The 16,708-nt window shown below is 41.7% G+C and overlaps 1 protein-coding gene and 22 non-coding genes across 26 annotated transcripts in view; 14 read left to right on the forward strand and 9 right to left on the reverse strand.

Moving 5' to 3' along the window:
• TOP6BL (TOP6B like initiator of meiotic double strand breaks) overlaps positions 1-16,708 on the reverse strand; it is a 108,984-nt gene that overhangs the window by 14,607 nt on the left and 77,669 nt on the right. The gene's annotated exons all lie outside the window — the stretch shown is intronic.
• On the reverse strand, positions 295-367 carry TRNAV-UAC (transfer RNA valine (anticodon UAC)). The gene has a single exon. It is a non-coding gene; the product is annotated as a tRNA-Val (tRNA).
• Positions 1,217-1,289, reverse strand: TRNAV-UAC (transfer RNA valine (anticodon UAC)). Its single transcript has one exon. It is a non-coding gene; the product is annotated as a tRNA-Val (tRNA).
• On the forward strand, positions 2,265-2,337 carry TRNAV-UAC (transfer RNA valine (anticodon UAC)). Its single transcript has one exon. It is a non-coding gene; the product is annotated as a tRNA-Val (tRNA).
• Positions 3,227-3,299, forward strand: TRNAV-UAC (transfer RNA valine (anticodon UAC)). Its single transcript has one exon. It is a non-coding gene; the product is annotated as a tRNA-Val (tRNA).
• On the forward strand, positions 3,567-3,639 carry TRNAV-UAC (transfer RNA valine (anticodon UAC)). The gene has a single exon. It is a non-coding gene; the product is annotated as a tRNA-Val (tRNA).
• On the forward strand, positions 4,529-4,601 carry TRNAV-UAC (transfer RNA valine (anticodon UAC)). Its single transcript has one exon. It is a non-coding gene; the product is annotated as a tRNA-Val (tRNA).
• On the forward strand, positions 4,869-4,941 carry TRNAV-UAC (transfer RNA valine (anticodon UAC)). The gene has a single exon. It is a non-coding gene; the product is annotated as a tRNA-Val (tRNA).
• Positions 5,681-5,754, reverse strand: TRNAV-UAC (transfer RNA valine (anticodon UAC)). The gene has a single exon. It is a non-coding gene; the product is annotated as a tRNA-Val (tRNA).
• On the reverse strand, positions 6,603-6,675 carry TRNAV-UAC (transfer RNA valine (anticodon UAC)). Its single transcript has one exon. It is a non-coding gene; the product is annotated as a tRNA-Val (tRNA).
• Positions 7,525-7,597, reverse strand: TRNAV-UAC (transfer RNA valine (anticodon UAC)). Its single transcript has one exon. It is a non-coding gene; the product is annotated as a tRNA-Val (tRNA).
• On the forward strand, positions 8,572-8,644 carry TRNAV-UAC (transfer RNA valine (anticodon UAC)). The gene has a single exon. It is a non-coding gene; the product is annotated as a tRNA-Val (tRNA).
• On the forward strand, positions 9,534-9,606 carry TRNAV-UAC (transfer RNA valine (anticodon UAC)). Its single transcript has one exon. It is a non-coding gene; the product is annotated as a tRNA-Val (tRNA).
• Positions 9,874-9,946, forward strand: TRNAV-UAC (transfer RNA valine (anticodon UAC)). Its single transcript has one exon. It is a non-coding gene; the product is annotated as a tRNA-Val (tRNA).
• On the forward strand, positions 10,836-10,908 carry TRNAV-UAC (transfer RNA valine (anticodon UAC)). The gene has a single exon. It is a non-coding gene; the product is annotated as a tRNA-Val (tRNA).
• Positions 11,176-11,248, forward strand: TRNAV-UAC (transfer RNA valine (anticodon UAC)). The gene has a single exon. It is a non-coding gene; the product is annotated as a tRNA-Val (tRNA).
• On the reverse strand, positions 11,988-12,061 carry TRNAV-UAC (transfer RNA valine (anticodon UAC)). Its single transcript has one exon. It is a non-coding gene; the product is annotated as a tRNA-Val (tRNA).
• Positions 12,910-12,982, reverse strand: TRNAV-UAC (transfer RNA valine (anticodon UAC)). The gene has a single exon. It is a non-coding gene; the product is annotated as a tRNA-Val (tRNA).
• Positions 13,832-13,904, reverse strand: TRNAV-UAC (transfer RNA valine (anticodon UAC)). The gene has a single exon. It is a non-coding gene; the product is annotated as a tRNA-Val (tRNA).
• TRNAV-UAC (transfer RNA valine (anticodon UAC)) lies at positions 13,923-13,990 on the forward strand. The gene has a single exon. It is a non-coding gene; the product is annotated as a tRNA-Val (tRNA).
• TRNAV-UAC (transfer RNA valine (anticodon UAC)) lies at positions 14,879-14,951 on the forward strand. The gene has a single exon. It is a non-coding gene; the product is annotated as a tRNA-Val (tRNA).
• On the forward strand, positions 15,841-15,913 carry TRNAV-UAC (transfer RNA valine (anticodon UAC)). Its single transcript has one exon. It is a non-coding gene; the product is annotated as a tRNA-Val (tRNA).
• On the forward strand, positions 16,181-16,253 carry TRNAV-UAC (transfer RNA valine (anticodon UAC)). The gene has a single exon. It is a non-coding gene; the product is annotated as a tRNA-Val (tRNA).

Consider the following 16,708-nt stretch of genomic DNA (forward strand, 5'->3'; position numbering starts at 1 on the left):
TGAATAGGACTCTTGGTGAACACAGTGTTATTAGACGAAAGCACCCGATGGTGTGATAAATTCAAATGACCGCTATGGCTGTACAACCATTGTCTTTCAACATGTGAGACTTTTCCAATGTGGTTATCACACCTGCGTTACACACAGAGGTTCTGGATTCAATCCCCAGTGGAACCATAATTTTAAAAAATGACATAGCAGGTAGTGATACCACTTTACAAATCCTATTCAGACCTCATGAAGAGACCTGCTTCCAATTCTGTCAAGTAAAAGAACAAAAAGTTGAGTTAAAGGTGGTTCCACTGGGGATCGAACCCAGGACCTTCTGCGTGTAAAGCAGACGTGATAACCACTAAACTATGGAACCCAATGGCACTGGTCCACCTGATAGTGTGAAAAATTCAATTGACTTTTCCAATGTGGTTATCACACCTGCTTTATACACAGATGTTCTGGATTCAATCCCCAGTGGAACCATAATTGAAAAAAATGACATAGGCAGGTAGTGATACCACTTTACAAATCCTATTCAGACCTCATCAAGAGTCATATTTAGACTTTATCTAGAGTCCTGATTCCAGTTCTGTAGGTCACATCTCCAAAGGGACATAAGGAAGGTGGTTATATACCACTTTACACATAATTGATCTAGAGTCCTGTGTCCAGTTCTAGAGGTCATATCCCAAGTAAGACATAGGGAGATGGTGATACTACTTTGCTGATCATATTCAGACCTCATCTAGCATGCTCTAGCAGCTGTGGTTGTCACAGATCTAGAAGGCCTGTCATCCAATGAGTGAGACCACCATCCCAATAAGTGAGAGATCCTTGCATTAAGTGAGACATCTTTCCGATGAGTAAGACACATTTGTCATGAGCGAGACTGTGTGACTAACTTCTCATAAGCAAGACTACCTTTTAGTGAATAGGACTCTTGGTGAACACAGTGTTATTAGACGAAAGCACCCGATGGTGTGATAAATTCAAATGACCGCTATGGCTGTACAACCATTGTCTTTCAACATGTGAGACTTTTCCAATGTGGTTATCACACCTGCGTTACACACAGAGGTTCTGGATTCAATCCCCAGTGGAACCATAATTTTAAAAAATGACATAGCAGGTAGTGATACCACTTTACAAATCCTATTCAGACCTCATGAAGAGACCTGCTTCCAATTCTGTCAAGTAAAAGAACAAAAAGTTGAGTTAAAGGTGGTTCCACTGGGGATCGAACCCAGGACCTTCTGCATGTAAAGCAGACGTGATAACCACTACACTATGGAACCCAATGGCACTGGTCCACCCGATGGTGTAGTAGTTATCACGTCTGCTTTACACGCAGAAGGTCCTGGGTTCGATCCCCAGTGGAACCACCTTTAACTCAACTTTTTGTTCTTTTACTTGACAGAATTGGAAGCAGGTCTCTTCATGAGGTCTGAATAGGATTTGTAAAGTGGTATCACTACCTGCTATGTCATTTTTTTAAATTATGGTTCCACTGGGGATTGAATCCAGAACCTCTGTGTGTAACGCAGGTGTGATAACCACATTGGAAAAGTCTCACATGTTGAAAGACAATGGTTGTACAGCCATAGCGGTCATTTGAATTTATCACACCATCGGGTGCTTTCGTCTAATAACACTGTGTTCACCAAGAGTCCTATTCACTAAAAGGTAGTCTTGCTTATGAGAAGTTAGTCACACAGTCTCGCTCATGACAAATGTGTCTTACTCATCGGAAAGATGTCTCACTTAATGCAAGGATCTCTCACTTATTGGGATGGTGATCTCACTCATTGGATGACAGGCCTTCTAGATCTGTGACTACCACAGCTGCTAGAGCATGCTAGATGAGGTCTGAATATGATCAGCAAAGTAGTATCACCATCTCCCTATGTCTTACTTGGGATATGACCTCTAGAACTGGACCCAGGACTCTAGATCAATTATGTGTAAAGTGGTATATAACCACCTTCCTTATGTCACTTTGGAGATGTGACCTACAGAACTGGAATCAGGAATCTAGATAAGGTCTAAATATGACTCTTGATGAGGTCTGAATAGGATTTGTAAAGTGGTATCACTACCTGCCTATGTAATTTTTTTCAATTATGGTTCCACTGGGGATTGAATCCAGAACCTCTGTGTGTAAAGCAGGTGTAATAACCACACTGGAAAAGTCTCACAAGTTGAAAGACAATGGTTTACAGCCATAGCGGTCAATTGAATTTTTCACAACCTTGGTTGCGAAAGTGCCATTGGGTTCCATAGTGTAGTGGTCATCACGTCTGCTTTACACGCAGAAGGTCCTGGGTTCGATCCCCAGTGGAACCACCTTTAACTCAACTTTTTGTTCTTTTACTTGACAGAATTGGAAGCAGGTCTCTTCATGAGGTCTGAATAGGATTTGTAAAGTGGTATCACTGCCTGCTATGTCATTTTTTTCAATTATGGTTCCACTGGGGATTGAATCCAGAACCTCTGTGTGTAAAGCAGGTGTGATAACCACATTGGAAAAGTCTCACATGTTGAAAGACAATGGTTGTACAGCCATAGCGGTCATTTGAATTTATCACACCATCGGGTGCTTTCGTCTAATAACACTGTGTTCACCAAGAGTCCTATTCACTAAAAGGTAGTCTTGCTTATGAGAAGTTAGTCACACAGTCTCGCTCATGACAAATGTGTCTTACTCATCGGAAAGATGTCTCACTTAATGCAAGGATCTCTCACTTATTGGGATGGTGGTCTCACTCATTGGATGACAGGCCTTCTAGATCTGTGACTACCACAGCTGCTAGAGCATGCTAGATGAGGTCTGAATATGATCAGCAAAGTAGTATCACCATCTCCCTATGTCTTACTTGGGATATGACCTCTAGAACTGGACACAGGACTCTAGATCAATTATGTGTAAAGTGGTATATAACCACCTTCCTTATGTCACTTTGGAGATGTGACCTACAGAACTGGAATCAGGAATCTAGATAAGGTCTAAATATGACTCTTGATGAGGTCTGAATAGGATTTGTAAAGTGGTATCACTACCTGCCTATGTCATTTTTTTCAATTATGGTTCCACTGGGGATTGAATCCAGAATATCTGTGTGTAAAGCAGGTATGATAACCACATTGGAAAAGTCTCACAAGTTGAAAGACAATGGTTGTACAGCCATAGCGGTCAATTGAATTTTTCAAAACCTCGGGTGCAAAAGTGCCAGTGGGTTCCATAGTGTAGTGGTCATCATGTCTGCTTTACACGGAGAAGGTCCTGGGGTCGATCCCCAGTGGAACCACCTTTAACTCAACTTTTTGTTCTTTTACTTGACAGAATTGGAAGCAGGTCTCTTCATGAGGTCTGAATAGGATTTGTAAAGTGGTATCACTGCCTGCTATGTCATTTTTTTCAATTATGGTTCCACTGGGGATTGAATCCAGAACCTCTGTGTGTAAAGCAGGTGTGATAACCACATTGGAAAAGTCTCACAAGTTGAAAGACAATGGTTGTACAGCCATAGCGGTCAATTGAATTTTTCACACCATCGGGTGGGGAAGTGCCATTGGGTTCCATAGTGTAGTGGTCATCACATCTGCTTTACACGCAGAAGGTCCTGGGTTCAATCCCCAGTGGAACCACCTTTAACGTAACTTTTTGTTCTTTTACTTGACAGAATTGGAAGCAGGTCTCTTCATGAGGTCTGAATAGGATTTGTAAAGTGGTATCACTGCCTGCTATGTAATTTTTTTCAATTATGGTTCCACTGGGGATTGAATCCAGAACCTCTGTGTGTAAAGCAGGTGTGATAACCACATTGGAAAAGTCTCACATGTTGAAAGACAATGGTTGTACAGCCATAGCGGTCATTTGAATTTATCACACCATCGGGTGCTTTCGTCTAATAACACTGTGTTCACCAAGAGTCCTATTCACTAAAAGGTAGTCTTGCTTATGAGAAGTTAGTCACACAGTCTCGCTCATGACAAATGTGTCTTTCTCATCGGAAAGATGTCTCACTTAATGCAAGGATCTCTCACTTATTGGGATGGTGGTCTCACTCATTGGATGACAGGCCTTCTAGATCTGTGACAACCACAGCTGCTAGAGCATGCTAGATGAGGTCTGAATATGATCAGCAAAGTAGTATCACCATCTCCCTATGTCTTACTTGGGATATGACCTCTAGAACTGGACACAGGACTCTAGATCAATTATGTGTAAAGTGGTATATAACCACCTTCCTTATGTCCCTTTGGAGATGTGACCTACAGAACTGGAATCAGGACTCTAGATAAGGTCTAAATATGACTCTTGATGAGGTCTGTATAGGATTTGTAAAGTTGTATCACTACCTGCCTATGTCATTTTTTTCAATTATGGTTCCACTGGGGATTGAATCCAGAACATCTGTGTGTAAAGCAGGTATGATAACCACATTGGAAAAGTCTCACAAGTTGAAAGACAATGGTTGTACAGCCATAGCGGTCAATTGAATTTTTCACAACCTCGGGTGCGAAAGTGAAAGTGGGTTCCATAGTGTAGTGGTCATCATGTCTGCTTTACACGGAGAAGGTCCTGGGGTCGATCCCCAGTGGAACCACCTTTAACTCAACTTTTTGTTCTTTTACTTGACAGAATTGGAAGCAGGTCTCTTCATGAGGTCTGAATAGGATTTGTAAAGTGGTATCACTGCCTGCTATGTCATTTTTTTCAATTATGGTTCCACTGGGGATTGAATCCAGAACCTCTGTGTGTAAAGCAGGTGTGATAACCACATTGGAAAAGTCTCACAAGTTGAAAGACAATGGTTGTACAGCCATAGCGGTCAATTGAATTTTTCACACCATCGGGTGGGGAAGTGCCATTGGGTTCCATAGTGTAGTGGTCATCACATCTGCTTTACACGCAGAAGGTCCTGGGTTCAATCCCCAGTGGAACCACCTTTAACATAACTTTTTGTTCTTTTACTTGACAGAATTGGAAGCAGGTCTCTTCATGAGGTCTGAATAGGATTTGTAAAGTGGTATCACTGCCTGCTATGTCATTTTTTTCAATTATGGTTCCACTGGGGATTGAATCCAGAACCTCTGTGTGTAAAGCAGGTGTGATAACCACATTGGAAAAGTCTCACATGTTGAAAGACAATGGTTGTACAGCCATACCGGTCATTTCAATTTATAACACCATCGGGTGCTTTCGTCTAATAACACTGTGTTCACCAAGAGTCCTATTCACTAAAAGGTAGTCTTGCTTATGAGAAGTTAGTCACACAGTCTCGCTCATGACAAATGTGTCTTACTCATCGGAAAGATGTCTCACTTAATGCAAGGATCTCTCACTTATTGGGATGGTGATCTCACTCATTGGATGACAGGCCTTCTAGATCTGTGACAACCACAGCTGCTAGAGCATGCTAGATGAGGTCTGAATATGATCAGCAAAGTAGTATCACCATCTCCCTATGTCTTACTTGGGATATGACCTCTAGAACTGGACACAGGACTCTAGATCAATTATGTGTAAAGTGGTATATAACCCCCCAGTCAATCCCCAGTGGAACCATAATTTAAAAAAATGACATAGCAGGCAGTGATACCACTTTACAAATCCTATTCAGACCTCATGAAGAGACCTGCTTCCAATTCTGTCAAGTAAAAGAACAAAAATTTGGGTTAAAGGTGGTTCTACTGGGGATCGAACCCAGGACCTTCTGCGTGTAAAGCAGACGTGATAACCACTAAACTATGGAAACCAATGGCACTGGTCCACCTGATGGTGTGAAAAATTCAATTGACTTTTCCAATGTGGTTATCACACCTGCTTTATACACAGATGTTCTGGATTCAATCCCCAGTGGAACCATAATTGAAAAAAATGACATAGGCAGGTAGTGATACCACTTTACAAATCCTATTCAGACCTCATCAAGAGTCATATTTAGACTTTATCTAGAGTCCTGATTCCAGTTCTGTAGGTCACATCTCCAAAGGGACATAAGGAAGGTGGTTATATACCACTTTACACATAATTGATCTAGAGTCCTGTGTCCAGTTCTAGAGGTCATATCCCAAGTAAGACATAGGGAGATGGTGATACTACTTTGCTGATCATATTCAGACCTCATCTAGCATGCTCTAGCAGCTGTGGTTGTCACAGATCTAGAAGGCCTGTCATCCAATGAGTGAGACCACCATCCCAATAAGTGAGAGATCCTTGCATTAAGTGAGACATCTTTCCGATGAGTAAGACACATTTGTCATGAGCGAGACTGTGTGACTAACTTCTCATAAGCAAGACTACCTTTTAGTGAATAGGACTCTTGGTGAACACAGTGTTATTAGACGAAAGCACCCGATGGTGTGATAAATTCAAATGACCGCTATGGCTGTACAACCATTGTCTTTCAACATGTGAGACTTTTCCAATGTGGTTATCACACCTGCGTTACACACAGAGGTTCTGGATTCAATCCCCAGTGGAACCATAATTTTAAAAAATGACATAGCAGGTAGTGATACCACTTTACAAATCCTATTCAGACCTCATGAAGAGACCTGCTTCCAATTCTGTCAAGTAAAAGAACAAAAAGTTGAGTTAAAGGTGGTTCCACTGGGGATCGAACCCAGGACCTTCTGCGTGTAAAGCAGACGTGATAACCACTAAACTATGGAACCCAATGGCACTGGTCCACCTGATAGTGTGAAAAATTCAATTGACTTTTCCAATGTGGTTATCACACCTGCTTTATACACAGATGTTCTGGATTCAATCCCCAGTGGAACCATAATTGAAAAAAATGACATAGGCAGGTAGTGATACCACTTTACAAATCCTATTCAGACCTCATCAAGAGTCATATTTAGACTTTATCTAGAGTCCTGATTCCAGTTCTGTAGGTCACATCTCCAAAGGGACATAAGGAAGGTGGTTATATACCACTTTACACATAATTGATCTAGAGTCCTGTGTCCAGTTCTAGAGGTCATATCCCAAGTAAGACATAGGGAGATGGTGATACTACTTTGCTGATCATATTCAGACCTCATCTAGCATGCTCTAGCAGCTGTGGTTGTCACAGATCTAGAAGGCCTGTCATCCAATGAGTGAGACCACCATCCCAATAAGTGAGAGATCCTTGCATTAAGTGAGACATCTTTCCGATGAGTAAGACACATTTGTCATGAGCGAGACTGTGTGACTAACTTCTCATAAGCAAGACTACCTTTTAGTGAATAGGACTCTTGGTGAACACAGTGTTATTAGACGAAAGCACCCGATGGTGTGATAAATTCAAATGACCGCTATGGCTGTACAACCATTGTCTTTCAACATGTGAGACTTTTCCAATGTGGTTATCACACCTGCGTTACACACAGAGGTTCTGGATTCAATCCCCAGTGGAACCATAATTTTAAAAAATGACATAGCAGGTAGTGATACCACTTTACAAATCCTATTCAGACCTCATGAAGAGACCTGCTTCCAATTCTGTCAAGTAAAAGAACAAAAAGTTGAGTTAAAGGTGGTTCCACTGGGGATCGAACCCAGGACCTTCTGCATGTAAAGCAGACGTGATAACCACTACACTATGGAACCCAATGGCACTGGTCACCCGATGGTGTAGTAGTTATCACGTCTGCTTTACACGCAGAAGGTCCTGGGTTCGATCCCCAGTGGAACCACCTTTAACTCAACTTTTTGTTCTTTTACTTGACAGAATTGGAAGCAGGTCTCTTCATGAGGTCTGAATAGGATTTGTAAAGTGGTATCACTACCTGCTATGTCATTTTTTTAAATTATGGTTCCACTGGGGATTGAATCCAGAACCTCTGTGTGTAACGCAGGTGTGATAACCACATTGGAAAAGTCTCACATGTTGAAAGACAATGGTTGTACAGCCATAGCGGTCATTTGAATTTATCACACCATCGGGTGCTTTCGTCTAATAACACTGTGTTCACCAAGAGTCCTATTCACTAAAAGGTAGTCTTGCTTATGAGAAGTTAGTCACACAGTCTCGCTCATGACAAATGTGTCTTACTCATCGGAAAGATGTCTCACTTAATGCAAGGATCTCTCACTTATTGGGATGGTGATCTCACTCATTGGATGACAGGCCTTCTAGATCTGTGACTACCACAGCTGCTAGAGCATGCTAGATGAGGTCTGAATATGATCAGCAAAGTAGTATCACCATCTCCCTATGTCTTACTTGGGATATGACCTCTAGAACTGGACCCAGGACTCTAGATCAATTATGTGTAAAGTGGTATATAACCACCTTCCTTATGTCACTTTGGAGATGTGACCTACAGAACTGGAATCAGGAATCTAGATAAGGTCTAAATATGACTCTTGATGAGGTCTGAATAGGATTTGTAAAGTGGTATCACTACCTGCCTATGTAATTTTTTTCAATTATGGTTCCACTGGGGATTGAATCCAGAACCTCTGTGTGTAAAGCAGGTGTAATAACCACACTGGAAAAGTCTCACAAGTTGAAAGACAATGGTTTACAGCCATAGCGGTCAATTGAATTTTTCACAACCTTGGTTGCGAAAGTGCCATTGGGTTCCATAGTGTAGTGGTCATCACGTCTGCTTTACACGCAGAAGGTCCTGGGTTCGATCCCCAGTGGAACCACCTTTAACTCAACTTTTTGTTCTTTTACTTGACAGAATTGGAAGCAGGTCTCTTCATGAGGTCTGAATAGGATTTGTAAAGTGGTATCACTGCCTGCTATGTCATTTTTTTCAATTATGGTTCCACTGGGGATTGAATCCAGAACCTCTGTGTGTAAAGCAGGTGTGATAACCACATTGGAAAAGTCTCACATGTTGAAAGACAATGGTTGTACAGCCATAGCGGTCATTTGAATTTATCACACCATCGGGTGCTTTCGTCTAATAACACTGTGTTCACCAAGAGTCCTATTCACTAAAAGGTAGTCTTGCTTATGAGAAGTTAGTCACACAGTCTCGCTCATGACAAATGTGTCTTACTCATCGGAAAGATGTCTCACTTAATGCAAGGATCTCTCACTTATTGGGATGGTGGTCTCACTCATTGGATGACAGGCCTTCTAGATCTGTGACTACCACAGCTGCTAGAGCATGCTAGATGAGGTCTGAATATGATCAGCAAAGTAGTATCACCATCTCCCTATGTCTTACTTGGGATATGACCTCTAGAACTGGACACAGGACTCTAGATCAATTATGTGTAAAGTGGTATATAACCACCTTCCTTATGTCACTTTGGAGATGTGACCTACAGAACTGGAATCAGGAATCTAGATAAGGTCTAAATATGACTCTTGATGAGGTCTGAATAGGATTTGTAAAGTGGTATCACTACCTGCCTATGTCATTTTTTTCAATTATGGTTCCACTGGGGATTGAATCCAGAATATCTGTGTGTAAAGCAGGTATGATAACCACATTGGAAAAGTCTCACAAGTTGAAAGACAATGGTTGTACAGCCATAGCGGTCAATTGAATTTTTCAAAACCTCGGGTGCAAAAGTGCCAGTGGGTTCCATAGTGTAGTGGTCATCATGTCTGCTTTACACGGAGAAGGTCCTGGGGTCGATCCCCAGTGGAACCACCTTTAACTCAACTTTTTGTTCTTTTACTTGACAGAATTGGAAGCAGGTCTCTTCATGAGGTCTGAATAGGATTTGTAAAGTGGTATCACTGCCTGCTATGTCATTTTTTTCAATTATGGTTCCACTGGGGATTGAATCCAGAACCTCTGTGTGTAAAGCAGGTGTGATAACCACATTGGAAAAGTCTCACAAGTTGAAAGACAATGGTTGTACAGCCATAGCGGTCAATTGAATTTTTCACACCATCGGGTGGGGAAGTGCCATTGGGTTCCATAGTGTAGTGGTCATCACATCTGCTTTACACGCAGAAGGTCCTGGGTTCAATCCCCAGTGGAACCACCTTTAACGTAACTTTTTGTTCTTTTACTTGACAGAATTGGAAGCAGGTCTCTTCATGAGGTCTGAATAGGATTTGTAAAGTGGTATCACTGCCTGCTATGTAATTTTTTTCAATTATGGTTCCACTGGGGATTGAATCCAGAACCTCTGTGTGTAAAGCAGGTGTGATAACCACATTGGAAAAGTCTCACATGTTGAAAGACAATGGTTGTACAGCCATAGCGGTCATTTGAATTTATCACACCATCGGGTGCTTTCGTCTAATAACACTGTGTTCACCAAGAGTCCTATTCACTAAAAGGTAGTCTTGCTTATGAGAAGTTAGTCACACAGTCTCGCTCATGACAAATGTGTCTTTCTCATCGGAAAGATGTCTCACTTAATGCAAGGATCTCTCACTTATTGGGATGGTGGTCTCACTCATTGGATGACAGGCCTTCTAGATCTGTGACAACCACAGCTGCTAGAGCATGCTAGATGAGGTCTGAATATGATCAGCAAAGTAGTATCACCATCTCCCTATGTCTTACTTGGGATATGACCTCTAGAACTGGACACAGGACTCTAGATCAATTATGTGTAAAGTGGTATATAACCACCTTCCTTATGTCCCTTTGGAGATGTGACCTACAGAACTGGAATCAGGACTCTAGATAAGGTCTAAATATGACTCTTGATGAGGTCTGTATAGGATTTGTAAAGTTGTATCACTACCTGCCTATGTCATTTTTTTCAATTATGGTTCCACTGGGGATTGAATCCAGAACATCTGTGTGTAAAGCAGGTATGATAACCACATTGGAAAAGTCTCACAAGTTGAAAGACAATGGTTGTACAGCCATAGCGGTCAATTGAATTTTTCACAACCTCGGGTGCGAAAGTGAAAGTGGGTTCCATAGTGTAGTGGTCATCATGTCTGCTTTACACGGAGAAGGTCCTGGGGTCGATCCCCAGTGGAACCACCTTTAACTCAACTTTTTGTTCTTTTACTTGACAGAATTGGAAGCAGGTCTCTTCATGAGGTCTGAATAGGATTTGTAAAGTGGTATCACTGCCTGCTATGTCATTTTTTTCAATTATGGTTCCACTGGGGATTGAATCCAGAACCTCTGTGTGTAAAGCAGGTGTGATAACCACATTGGAAAAGTCTCACAAGTTGAAAGACAATGGTTGTACAGCCATAGCGGTCAATTGAATTTTTCACACCATCGGGTGGGGAAGTGCCATTGGGTTCCATAGTGTAGTGGTCATCACATCTGCTTTACACGCAGAAGGTCCTGGGTTCAATCCCCAGTGGAACCACCTTTAACGTAACTTTTTGTTCTTTTACTTGACAGAATTGGAAGCAGGTCTCTTCATGAGGTCTGAATAGGATTTGTAAAGTGGTATCACTGCCTGCTATGTCATTTTTTTCAATTATGGTTCCACTGGGGATTGAATCCAGAACCTCTGTGTGTAAAGCAGGTGTGATAACCACATTGGAAAAGTCTCACATGTTGAAAGACAATGGTTGTACAGCCATACCGGTCATTTCAATTTAAAACACCATCGGGTGCTTTCGTCTAATAACACTGTGTTCACCAAGAGTCCTATTCACTAAAAGGTAGTCTTGCTTATGAGAAGTTAGTCACACAGTCTCGCTCATGACAAATGTGTCTTACTCATCGGAAAGATGTCTCACTTAATGCAAGGATCTCTCACTTATTGGGATGGTGATCTCACTCATTGGATGACAGGCCTTCTAGATCTGTGACAACCACAGCTGCTAGAGCATGCTAGATGAGGTCTGAATATGATCAGCAAAGTAGTATCACCATCTCCCTATGTCTTACTTGGGATATGACCTCTAGAACTGGACACAGGACTCTAGATCAATTATGTGTAAAGTGGTATATAACCCCCCAGTCAATCCCCAGTGGAACCATAATTTAAAAAAATGACATAGCAGGCAGTGATACCACTTTACAAATCCTATTCAGACCTCATGAAGAGACCTGCTTCCAATTCTGTCAAGTAAAAGAACAAAAATTTGGGTTAAAGGTGGTTCTACTGGGGATCGAACCCAGGACCTTCTGCGTGTAAAGCAGACGTGATAACCACTAAACTATGGAAACCAATGGCACTGGTCCACCTGATGGTGTGAAAAATTCAATTGACTTTTCCAATGTGGTTATCACACCTGCTTTATACACAGATGTTCTGGATTCAATCCCCAGTGGAACCATAATTGAAAAAAATGACATAGGCAGGTAGTGATACCACTTTACAAATCCTATTCAGACCTCATCAAGAGTCATATTTAGACTTTATCTAGAGTCCTGATTCCAGTTCTGTAGGTCACATCTCCAAAGGGACATAAGGAAGGTGGTTATATACCACTTTACACATAATTGATCTAGAGTCCTGTGTCCAGTTCTAGAGGTCATATCCCAAGTAAGACATAGGGAGATGGTGATACTACTTTGCTGATCATATTCAGACCTCATCTAGCATGCTCTAGCAGCTGTGGTTGTCACAGATCTAGAAGGCCTGTCATCCAATGAGTGAGACCACCATCCCAATAAGTGAGAGATCCTTGCATTAAGTGAGACATCTTTCCGATGAGTAAGACACATTTGTCATGAGCGAGACTGTGTGACTAACTTCTCATAAGCAAGACTACCTTTTAGTGAATAGGACTCTTGGTGAACACAGTGTTATTAGACGAAAGCACCCGATGGTGTGATAAATTCAAATGACCGCTATGGCTGTACAACCATTGTCTTTCAACATGTGAGACTTTTCCAATGTGGTTATCACACCTGCGTTACACACAGAGGTTCTGGATTCAATCCCCAGTGGAACCATAATTTTAAAAAATGACATAGCAGGTAGTGATACCACTTTACAAATCCTATTCAGACCTCATGAAGAGACCTGCTTCCAATTCTGTCAAGTAAAAGAACAAAAAGTTGAGTTAAAGGTGGTTCCACTGGGGATCGAACCCAGGACCTTCTGCGTGTAAAGCAGACGTGATAACCACTAAACTATGGAACCCAATGGCACTGGTCCACCTGATAGTGTGAAAAATTCAATTGACTTTTCCAATGTGGTTATCACACCTGCTTTATACACAGATGTTCTGGATTCAATCCCCAGTGGAACCATAATTGAAAAAAATGACATAGGCAGGTAGTGATACCACTTTACAAATCCTATTCAGACCTCATCAAGAGTCATATTTAGACTTTATCTAGAGTCCTGATTCCAGTTCTGTAGGTCACATCTCCAAAGGGACATAAGGAAGGTGGTTATATACCACTTTACACATAATTGATCTAGAGTCCTGTGTCCAGTTCTAGAGGTCATATCCCAAGTAAGACATAGGGAGATGGTGATACTACTTTGCTGATCATATTCAGACCTCATCTAGCATGCTCTAGCAGCTGTGGTTGTCACAGATCTAGAAGGCCTGTCATCCAATGAGTGAGACCACCATCCCAATAAGTGAGAGATCCTTGCATTAAGTGAGACATCTTTCCGATGAGTAAGACACATTTGTCATGAGCGAGACTGTGTGACTAACTTCTCATAAGCAAGACTACCTTTTAGTGAATAGGACTCTTGGTGAACACAGTGTTATTAGACGAAAGCACCCGATGGTGTGATAAATTCAAATGACCGCTATGGCTGTACAACCATTGTCTTTCAACATGTGAGACTTTTCCAATGTGGTTATCACACCTGCGTTACACACAGAGGTTCTGGATTCAATCCCCAGTGGAACCATAATTTTAAAAAATGACATAGCAGGTAGTGATACCACTTTACAAATCCTATTCAGACCTCATGAAGAGACCTGCTTCCAATTCTGTCAAGTAAAAGAACAAAAAGTTGAGTTAAAGGTGGTTCCACTGGGGATCGAACCCAGGACCTTCTGCATGTAAAGCAGACGTGATAACCACTACACTATGGAACCCAATGGCACTGGTCACCCGATGGTGTAGTAGTTATCACGTCTGCTTTACACGCAGAAGGTCCTGGGTTCGATCCCCAGTGGAACCACCTTTAACTCAACTTTTTGTTCTTTTACTTGACAGAATTGGAAGCAGGTCTCTTCATGAGGTCTGAATAGGATTTGTAAAGTGGTATCACTACCTGCTATGTCATTTTTTTAAATTATGGTTCCACTGGGGATTGAATCCAGAACCTCTGTGTGTAACGCAGGTGTGATAACCACATTGGAAAAGTCTCACATGTTGAAAGACAATGGTTGTACAGCCATAGCGGTCATTTGAATTTATCACACCATCGGGTGCTTTCGTCTAATAACACTGTGTTCACCAAGAGTCCTATTCACTAAAAGGTAGTCTTGCTTATGAGAAGTTAGTCACACAGTCTCGCTCATGACAAATGTGTCTTACTCATCGGAAAGATGTCTCACTTAATGCAAGGATCTCTCACTTATTGGGATGGTGATCTCACTCATTGGATGACAGGCCTTCTAGATCTGTGACTACCACAGCTGCTAGAGCATGCTAGATGAGGTCTGAATATGATCAGCAAAGTAGTATCACCATCTCCCTATGTCTTACTTGGGATATGACCTCTAGAACTGGACCCAGGACTCTAGATCAATTATGTGTAAAGTGGTATATAACCACCTTCCTTATGTCACTTTGGAGATGTGACCTACAGAACTGGAATCAGGAATCTAGATAAGGTCTAAATATGACTCTTGATGAGGTCTGAATAGGATTTGTAAAGTGGTATCACTACCTGCCTATGTAATTTTTTTCAATTATGGTTCCACTGGGGATTGAATCCAGAACCTCTGTGTGTAAAGCAGGTGTAATAACCACACTGGAAAAGTCTCACAAGTTGAAAGACAATGGTTTACAGCCATAGCGGTCAATTGAATTTTTCACAACCTTGGTTGCGAAAGTGCCATTGGGTTCCATAGTGTAGTGGTCATCACGTCTGCTTTACACGCAGAAGGTCCTGGGTTCGATCCCCAGTGGAACCACCTTTAACTCAACTTTTTGTTCTTTTACTTGACAGAATTGGAAGCAGGTCTCTTCATGAGGTCTGAATAGGATTTGTAAAGTGGTATCACTGCCTGCTATGTCATTTTTTTCAATTATGGTTCCACTGGGGATTGAATCCAGAACCTCTGTGTGTAAAGCAGGTGTGATAACCACATTGGAAAAGTCTCACATGTTGAAAGACAATGGTTGTACAGCCATAGCGGTCATTTGAATTTATCACACCATCGGGTGCTTTCGTCTAATAACACTGTGTTCACCAAGAGTCCTATTCACTAAAAGGTAGTCTTGCTTATGAGAAGTTAGTCACACAGTCTCGCTCATGACAAATGTGTCTTACTCATCGGAAAGATGTCTCACTTAATGCAAGGATCTCTCACTTATTGGGATGGTGGTCTCACTCATTGGATGACAGGCCTTCTAGATCTGTGACTACCACAGCTGCTAGAGCATGCTAGATGAGGTCTGAATATGATCAGCAAAGTAGTATCACCATCTCCCTATGTCTTACTTGGGATATGACCTCTAGAACTGGACACAGGACTCTAGATCAATTATGTGTAAAGTGGTATATAACCACCTTCCTTATGTCACTTTGGAGATGTGACCTACAGAACTGGAATCAGGAATCTAGATAAGGTCTAAATATGACTCTTGATGAGGTCTGAATAGGATTTGTAAAGTGGTATCACTACCTGCCTATGTCATTTTTTTCAATTATGGTTCCACTGGGGATTGAATCCAGAATATCTGTGTGTAAAGCAGGTATGATAACCACATTGGAAAAGTCTCACAAGTTGAAAGACAATGGTTGTACAGCCATAGCGGTCAATTGAATTTTTCAAAACCTCGGGTGCAAAAGTGCCAGTGGGTTCCATAGTGTAGTGGTCATCATGTCTGCTTTACACGGAGAAGGTCCTGGGGTCGATCCCCAGTGGAACCACCTTTAACTCAACTTTTTGTTCTTTTACTTGACAGAATTGGAAGCAGGTCTCTTCATGAGGTCTGAATAGGATTTGTAAAGTGGTATCACTGCCTGCTATGTCATTTTTTTCAATTATGGTTCCACTGGGGATTGAATCCAGAACCTCTGTGTGTAAAGCAGGTGTGATAACCACATTGGAAAAGTCTCACAAGTTGAAAGACAATGGTTGTACAGCCATAGCGGTCAATTGAATTTTTCACACCATCGGGTGGGGAAGTGCCATTGGGTTCCATAGTGTAGTGGTCATCACATCTGCTTTACACGCAGAAGGTCCTGGGTTCAATCCCCAGTGGAACCACCTTTAACGTAACTTTTTGTTCTTTTACTTGACAGAATTGGAAGCAGGTCTCTTCATGAGGTCTGAATAGGATTTGTAAAGTGGTATCACTGCCTGCTATGTAATTTTTTTCAATTATGGTTCCACTGGGGATTGAATCCAGAACCTCTGTGTGTAAAGCAGGTGTGATAACCACATTGGAAAAGTCTCACATGTTGAAAGACAATGGTTGTACAGCCATAGCGGTCATTTGAATTTATCACACCATCGGGTGCTTTCGTCTAATAACACTGTGTTCACCAAGAGTCCTATTCACTAAAAGGTAGTCTTGCTTATGAGAAGTTAGTCACACAGTCTCGCTCATGACAAATGTGTCTTTCTCATCGGAAAGATGTCTCACTTAATGCAAGGATCTCTCACTTATTGGGATGGTGGTCTCACTCATTGGATGACAGGCCTTCTAGATCTGTGACAAC

Source organism: Ascaphus truei, unplaced genomic scaffold (assembly GCF_040206685.1).
Source record: "Ascaphus truei isolate aAscTru1 unplaced genomic scaffold, aAscTru1.hap1 HAP1_SCAFFOLD_997, whole genome shotgun sequence".
In the NCBI taxonomy this organism is placed as follows: domain Eukaryota; kingdom Metazoa; phylum Chordata; class Amphibia; order Anura; family Ascaphidae; genus Ascaphus; species Ascaphus truei.